This window comes from Triticum urartu, chromosome 4A (assembly GCF_056163025.1).
Source record: "Triticum urartu cultivar PI428250 chromosome 4A, HENAU_Tu73, whole genome shotgun sequence".
Taxonomy (NCBI): domain Eukaryota; kingdom Viridiplantae; phylum Streptophyta; class Magnoliopsida; order Poales; family Poaceae; genus Triticum; species Triticum urartu.
In genome coordinates, this window is record NC_141876.1 from 550,741,199 (window position 1) to 550,748,767 (window position 7,569).

The following is a 7,569-nucleotide window of genomic DNA, read 5'->3' on the forward strand; positions in this document are numbered from 1 at the left end:
CCCATGGCAAGAAGGATCTTGAGTGACATTCTTAACCTAATCTATTCCAGAAAGGCACATCCGTCGGTTAATCTACATTATTTTTCCCAATTCCATCCATGAATGGATTCCTCACATAAGAATTTGATCAAGCACTTAACACACACAAAACAACCAAATAAAAAGGAACATAAAATGGAGGGGAATACGGTTAGATTTACACAAATAGGGGCAGGAGCAAGGCATATTACTATATCGTGGTGCGGTTATGATGTGCAATTCAAAGGGTAAACACATGATCAATATGTGCAAGCAATCAACAACAACAATAAGGAGGTCCATATAGCTAGTTCATTCTAGTCATCCGAGATAGACTTCACACAAATGGAAGAACTATTGTTTGATCTGTCAGAGAATGTGAACCAACCAATGAAACGATGGTGATCAATACAAGTACAAAAAGCTCTTGAACCATCACACTAAAGTAGTGAGCATTCCAACTAAAATGTTTGTGCATGCATAGTATGGCATTCACGGTGTGAAAACACTATAATAAATTAGTCGCCGCTGACTTGCCAATGCGTTAGTTCTTCTGTATGGAAGGGAGGATGAGTTCAGGAATTGGATCCATTCACAGTAAACTAAGAAACAACGACAACGAGCTTACAAAAATAATTTGTAAACCCACATGATCTGATTGTACAAGTAAAAATAGATAAAAGAACATATGCACAGCAAAGTCCGGTTTTACTAAACTTTTTCAGGTCATAATAAGCTGACATTTGTTCTTTCCTACTTCTACATTAGGTTCATGTAATATACTTGTTAAAATAAAACAATATGATGGAGATGATTAACGAACTGATCAGTTTCATTAATGAAATTGGTTTTTCTTTAAATAAAGCATGTGAAAAAGGTAAAACCAGTAACCAATAACTATTAACATGCCATTGGAATACAACAGAAGATTACACAATAATCGACTCAATGATGACTTGCCTGTCTGTCCCATCAAACGAGATAAAATAATAGAAAAAACTAATTTCTGAAACTATTTTTATCCAAGAACTTTTGTAGTCATTACCTGAACAGCTGTAAATTGTTGCTAACTATGACTTTCTCTTAGAGATTGAACAGGAGATGTAGGGCGCGCAGACACAGCTGATATCATGATTCTCATCAGTCTCACATGGGGCGTCTACTGCTCCCTTTCGATTTGATCATCCCTGTCCAAATCATGTCCTCCGAACAACTCAGAATAAATCATCCCAAACCTGACAACCTCTACCAAACCTAACGGTGCAGCGGCGTCAATCGCACCCGTAACCACGTTGAGCACTCACCCTGTGGCGCGCTCGGCCGGTCCTACGTGGCGACTTGGGCGACTGCTGCTGGTCGAGGGGCATCGCCGTCGAGGCTGACAGGCGCGATGCGCAGGAGGAGGTTGGACATGGGCTTGCAAAGGTGGGAAACTTGCCCAGACGGGTGGAGCAGAGGAGCAGTGGAGAAGGCTGGCCGGGACATCATCAAACCCTTTGAAAACCCTTTCTGCTGATTTCCAAGTTTGAACAACTTTGCACTATGAAGTTTCACCAAATGTGATCAAACTTGGTACACATGCCCAAATGTTATAATCTTTTACCTAGACCAAGTGGTTCAAGATGGAGAACAGTGTAACTTGGTCAAACCTTGCCAAAAACTATTCTAACCAAAACTATGGATGAAATAGTTTACATTGTCAACCTTCTCCTAATGAGTTACAAATTTGTGGCCTAGCTCCAATTTCCCCCAAACTCATTCCTGCTAAGTTTCAAATCCATTGGATTCCTCTAGCTACCTCAAGTCATCACCAAACACCTTATGCCATATTTTTGTAATCAATGACTGGAGCATCAAATGGACTACAATTAAGCACAATTTTTGTTACCAAAGGTGCCCCTAGTCACCTTCTACCTGCATGTTTTTCTTGCCCATAGATCAATCATTGAGGGGTAAAACCATACCTTTTTCTCTCTGTTCACCCATTGCAGGACTCTCCATCTCTCCCATTTCTTTATCCAGCACCCCCTAGAGCACCCAGGGCCACTTCCACTTTGTTTACTACCCCTAGAACTCTTGGACATAAGTGGCCATGCAAGCCAAGCCATGGCATGCTAGTGGCATGCTCTGGAGCGCACTATAGTGCACCACCGCACTGTAGCACACCAATTATGAGCCTCCACGTCGACCTTGGGCGTTGGGCCATGTCTCCTGAGGTCGCCTCGGCATCCGCAACATGCCTAGCTATTTGGCCCTTTCTCCCTCGCTGTCGTTTCCCCCCAGCAAGCTCGCTCGAGCACCACCCGAGCTCGCCACTCCCTGTTCACGCACGGGACCCGTCCCAGCCTCGCCCCGCTCTCCCTTTCATTCACCTGAGCCCCAGACCTCGCCTAGGAGGACCGTAGACATGACCCAGAGTGCCAATCTCTGACGTCGCCAGTTTGTGGTCGTGGATGCCGTTCGCAGCGCACCACTGCCCCGCCATAAAAGGCCTCCCCGAGCGTCCCTCCGAACACCCTCTACACCCTCTCCCTCCAATACACCTCCTGGACCAACCTTCTCCTCTCCCCGCACCATCCATCCACCTCCCTGGCCGAAGTGCCACCACCGGCCTTTGCTAAAATTCAAGCTATCCAGAGCTCTCCCTCTCCCCCTAGCCACTCTATTACCCTCACATCACCACCACGAGGACCCCCATCACCGCCATTCTTCCCATAGGACACCATGCACACGAGGCCAATGGTGGCCAATGGCCTTCTCTGTGGTTGTCCAGGCCATCGCCGCTACGAACCTCCCCGGCAAGCGTGCGGTACCCAAGTGAATGTTGCTCATCTCCCCGAGCACGCCGGTGGCCGGATCGCTGGAAACGGTGGCCGGTAGCGCTGGCGGTCGCTGCCGACACCTCCCCTGCATGTGCTCTGTTCGAGCGGGAGGTGGGAGACAAGCCTGCTAGCGGGCCCTGTCTGTCAGCCAGCTAGTGAGGCTGAATCACTGATGGGTGGGCCTCGCCCTGTTTAAGTGGAGAATGGCTCAGCCGGTAGCCGTCTTCACATGGAGAAAACGTATTTCCCTGAGTATGCCTTCGATGTCGGCAGCCGCGCGCGCGGTTGAGCAGCTGGGTTGGCCCAGTTGCACCTTGCCACTAAGTCGTGCCTAGTGTGTGCTACCACCGCTCCAATTTGGCCTATTTAGGTATAATCATTTTTCTTTTTCTTTTCCATAGAACTATTAAAATCTCTAGAGAATTGAAATGAGCTCCAAATTTTATGATTCAAAATCCTAGACTCTCCTAAAATCCTGCTCTATTTAATACGCTATAGTAAACATTTTTACTATGCCTAGTTTCCACTGGATCTATTGACTATGTCATTTATTCGCATAAGTCAACTTCAAAAATCCATATGTTATTCATTTCAACTCCAAATCAAGTGAAACCAATTTTAAATGTTTCTAAAATCATGCCTTGTTTAATGAGTGCCTTTTCTCATTTTACAAAAAGACATTTCTGTAGACTCATTGCAGATTCATTTTCCCTTGATTCCACCAAATTGAAATGTTCAAAATCCTTATTGATCCAAATCCAGTAGAACCACTTTGGTTATTTTTCATATAACCAGAGGTGTCCTAGAAAACCGGAATTCCTATTTTTAAGAGCACTCTTATTTTCTTCCTTGTTAAGTTTCTTATTGTGATTGATTTCAATGATAGTTGACGAAGTAGACGGAGTGCTTGGAGAAGGACTAGAAGAATTGAAGACTTTGCTGAGCCAAACAAGCAGCCCTTTGACCATGATGACCTCTTTTATCATAATTGCATTTTTCGGTTGCACCAAATGCATGATATCTTGGTGGTGGCAACCTTTCTAGGATTGCCTCCGTTCGCATGTTTCCATTGATACTTGCATCATTCATGAATCTACCCTTGCTTAGAGTTATTTTGGTGGGAAGTAGATAGATGCTTGCAGAAGCTTGGCTACGCAAGCTGGGGCAGGGTTATGCATGGAAAGAAACAAGTGTGATTTGACAAATACTTTCGGAAACCCCAATGGGTGACACTAATGCCCTTGGGAGATGATGACATAGGTGACTACTTGGTGAAGAAGTGATGTACCTAGGCAAGTGGAGTGTGTTGTTTTTGAAAACAGATTAGATTTAAGAGTTGTCGACCTTCCCAACCGAACATGCGCAACCACACTACCTTGGTATGGGACGGGGCATTATTGATTACCTAGTTCATGCTAGAATGGAGCCCACATTACTAGTGGCGGGAGTGATGTGGTCACTCTCGAGATGGGGTTGTGCTTGGATAGGCGGCCATGATTGTTTTGACATGGCACCAAACACACCGTTAGTACCCCCGTGCATGGGTTATGTGGTGAGTCTGGGAGCATGGCTCATAGACAGAGTTAAATTTGTGAGAATGGTTGGCACGGTGGATGGTACCAATCGAGTGGACTCTATGTTAGTCACAGCTAGAGAAAGGTAGTGATCGGGTGCTTACCCCGGGTACTTAAGGTACCGCGGGTCATGGATGACACGAAAGTTCCTTTATATTGTGGGTAAAGTGTGCAACCTCTGTAGAGTGTAAAAATATTTGAATAGCCATGTCTACGGTCAAGGACAGTTGGGTGGTGTTTCTTAAACTATGTCCGGATTTTACAAAAGTGTGGGTTCAGAAATGTTGTGATGAGATTCATGAGGAAGTCACGATGAGCCCGAGATTGTTTTGTCTATAAGTCTTTCTTGATGTTGATGTCTATAACTTGTTGATACTTGTTGCAGACGCATACATGATTCCTAAGCAAAATTGATCATACTTGCATAAGAAAAAACTAGCTTTCTGCAAAAATGCCAACTTAGTAATAGAGCCTTGCATATTATTCTGTTTCAATCATGGGTTGCTTGCGAGTACATTCAATAGTACTCATTGGCTTGTCCCTGGCTATTAAATTGGCCAGGCATGGAAGAGCAGGAATTTGAAGAAGAGTTCTTCAGTGACAAACATGTGAAGTAGGATGCTTTCCCAATCAAAATGCCTATAGGGTTAAGGCAGATGGCATGGGTCCAAGTTATCGACGAAGATTTCCACTTCGACATTTTATTTGGTGTTTAACCATTGAGGCTTTACTATGTAAGACTTGACCATAATGGTCCTATTTGTGTAAGATGACACGTAATGGATGTAAACTCTTCATAATTAGTTCGTTGTATATAGTGAGCATTGATCCTTGGGATCACCTTGCACGCACAATTGGTGGCTTCAACTGTGTACGTTAGGGTCCCCGCACATGATCACCTTTGCTCTTACTTTGTTTCGAGTCCGCTCAACAACTTAAGTAGCTACGTTGTTACTGCCAAGTGTGAATTTCCCGGTAGTGGCACTTTCGACAAGCTGCAAAGGACCCATTTCTCAAGCGCTCGCGATAAGAGTGTGCACACCGGCAAGTTTCTGACAAGCGTAGGGTACAAAAGTCATGGAAAGACAGAGTAAGACAAGGAAGATAGCACACGTCCATTCATCAAACATCAATTTGTATTACATCAGAAGCCAAATGCAGTTCTAACTTAAGATGAACTTCTCTTTTACATGGAATGCATTGCCGGAAATACAATGCAAGGAGCTAGTTCCAGTGCTAGCCCTCAGTCCTGGGGATTTCGCCAACCTTGTCAGTGAACGGCGCGACAAGCTCTACATCAGCCTTGGTATCTGCTCCCTTCGGCAAGCTCTTGATGGCTATGGAGATGTTGATGCCAGGGTTCCAGTACATGAGCTTAACGAGTACCTTCAAGAGGACGTTGCGGCAGAATGTGCGAGACTCATTGGCGAAGCTAGCAGATCTTTCCTCATGATGCGTCAGCTTGGTACTTGGAACTTCATGCTCGTCGTTAGTAAAGACGTAGTTGTCCATCTTGATGATGGTCAGCTGCGAGCTCAGGTGTTCAGCGATGTCGACAAGGCCTATGGTCTAGAGTTCCACATTTTTGTTCAATTCATTGAAGGCCTTTTTAGCATTGGAGAGCGCGACCTTCTTAGTATTCCAGCTTGCCAGCAAGTCCTTCTCTCTGCCCTTGCTTGCCTCAAGGATCTCTTCCAGAGTTGCGAGCTTCAACTTCACATCTGCAATGGCGTTCTTGGCATCAGTGAGCTCTTGGTTCTTGGCGGATAATGAAGTTTACAGACCCGCCATGGTGTGAGCTATTTTCTCCATATCTACTTTGAGAGCCAAAGATTCCTTGTCGGCAGTTGCAAGATTCTCTTCAAGCTTCTTCATTTTTGCATCCAACGCCGCCTTGATGACCTCAGCAGCTTCTGCAACCTTGACGGCTTCCGCGAGCTTGCTGGCGTGATCCAGTGCTTCAGCTTCTTGGGCTTCCTTGTGCTTCCGCTCTAGCTCCTGTGTCCGCTGTGCAAGTAGAGTATGGATCTCTCCGTCCTTGCCGCGTAGTTGGGCGGCAAGCGACTCCTCTCTAGCAGCAAGGTCCTTCTCCTTTGTGTTGAGTTGTGCTTCCTGCTTGAATAACCTATTTCCCAGAGCTGCTCCTTCCCTCTTGCCGGCATCAAGATTTTCCTCTTCGCCCTTGATGCTTTGAAGTTTCCCTTCATACCATTTGCGGGTGTTCTCAAAGCTCTCGGCCAGCTTCTTCTTGGCCAACTCCAAGCCTGCCGCTCTGCTTGGATTTTATCCCAGCGTCTGCTATAACGTACTTGCACATCTTTGAACCCAACAACCATGGATTCCAAGAAAGCAAGGTCAGCAGTGTTGTCCTCGGAATTGTCTGTCTCTTTGACACTGTGAGACAAGGGGATGATGATCCCGGCAAATGCATCTTCAAGGGCAGTCCTCCCGGCATCAGATTAGCCTGGGGCTTCAGATTGCTGCAGCTGATGAGGAGGCACCAATGGAGGTGCTGCTGAGTGCGGGCATAATTGGATGGCTGGCGGCCTCTCCCATCTCAACACCTACGTGATACGTCTCCGTCGTATCTACTTTTCCTAATGCTTTTCCTCTTGTTTTGGACTCTAATTTGCATTATTTGAATGAAACTAAACCCGGACTGACGTTTTTTTCAGCAGAACTACCAATGTGTTGTTTTTGTGGATAATAAAAGTTCTCGGATTGGAATGGAAGTTTTTGGAGAATCTTTATACAATAAAAGAAAAACACTTGAGGCCACTACAAGAAATACGACCAATTATGACTCCCCATTTTGGTCGTTAATTTGTCATTGTTTTCGTTTATTGACCTTTTTTGACCAAATTTGGAAGGTCAACAGTTGACCGTCAAGAACGAACAAACATGACCTTCTCTGGAATTTTGGTCATGGCCGCCCTTGACCAAAATTTTGGTCATTAAATCTTTGACGAAAATTATGGTCACTACTAATGAGCCTAGACCACGTAGGATCTGATGTGGCCGAGCCAACTTGGCACATGCGATGACATGGATACCATATAGATCAGTCCAAATCAGTTGTTTTAATGGGCTGAGCCCAATAATTCAGCCCACTTTTAAATTTACTTTTGGCCACAAGCATGGGCCGAGCCCAATAG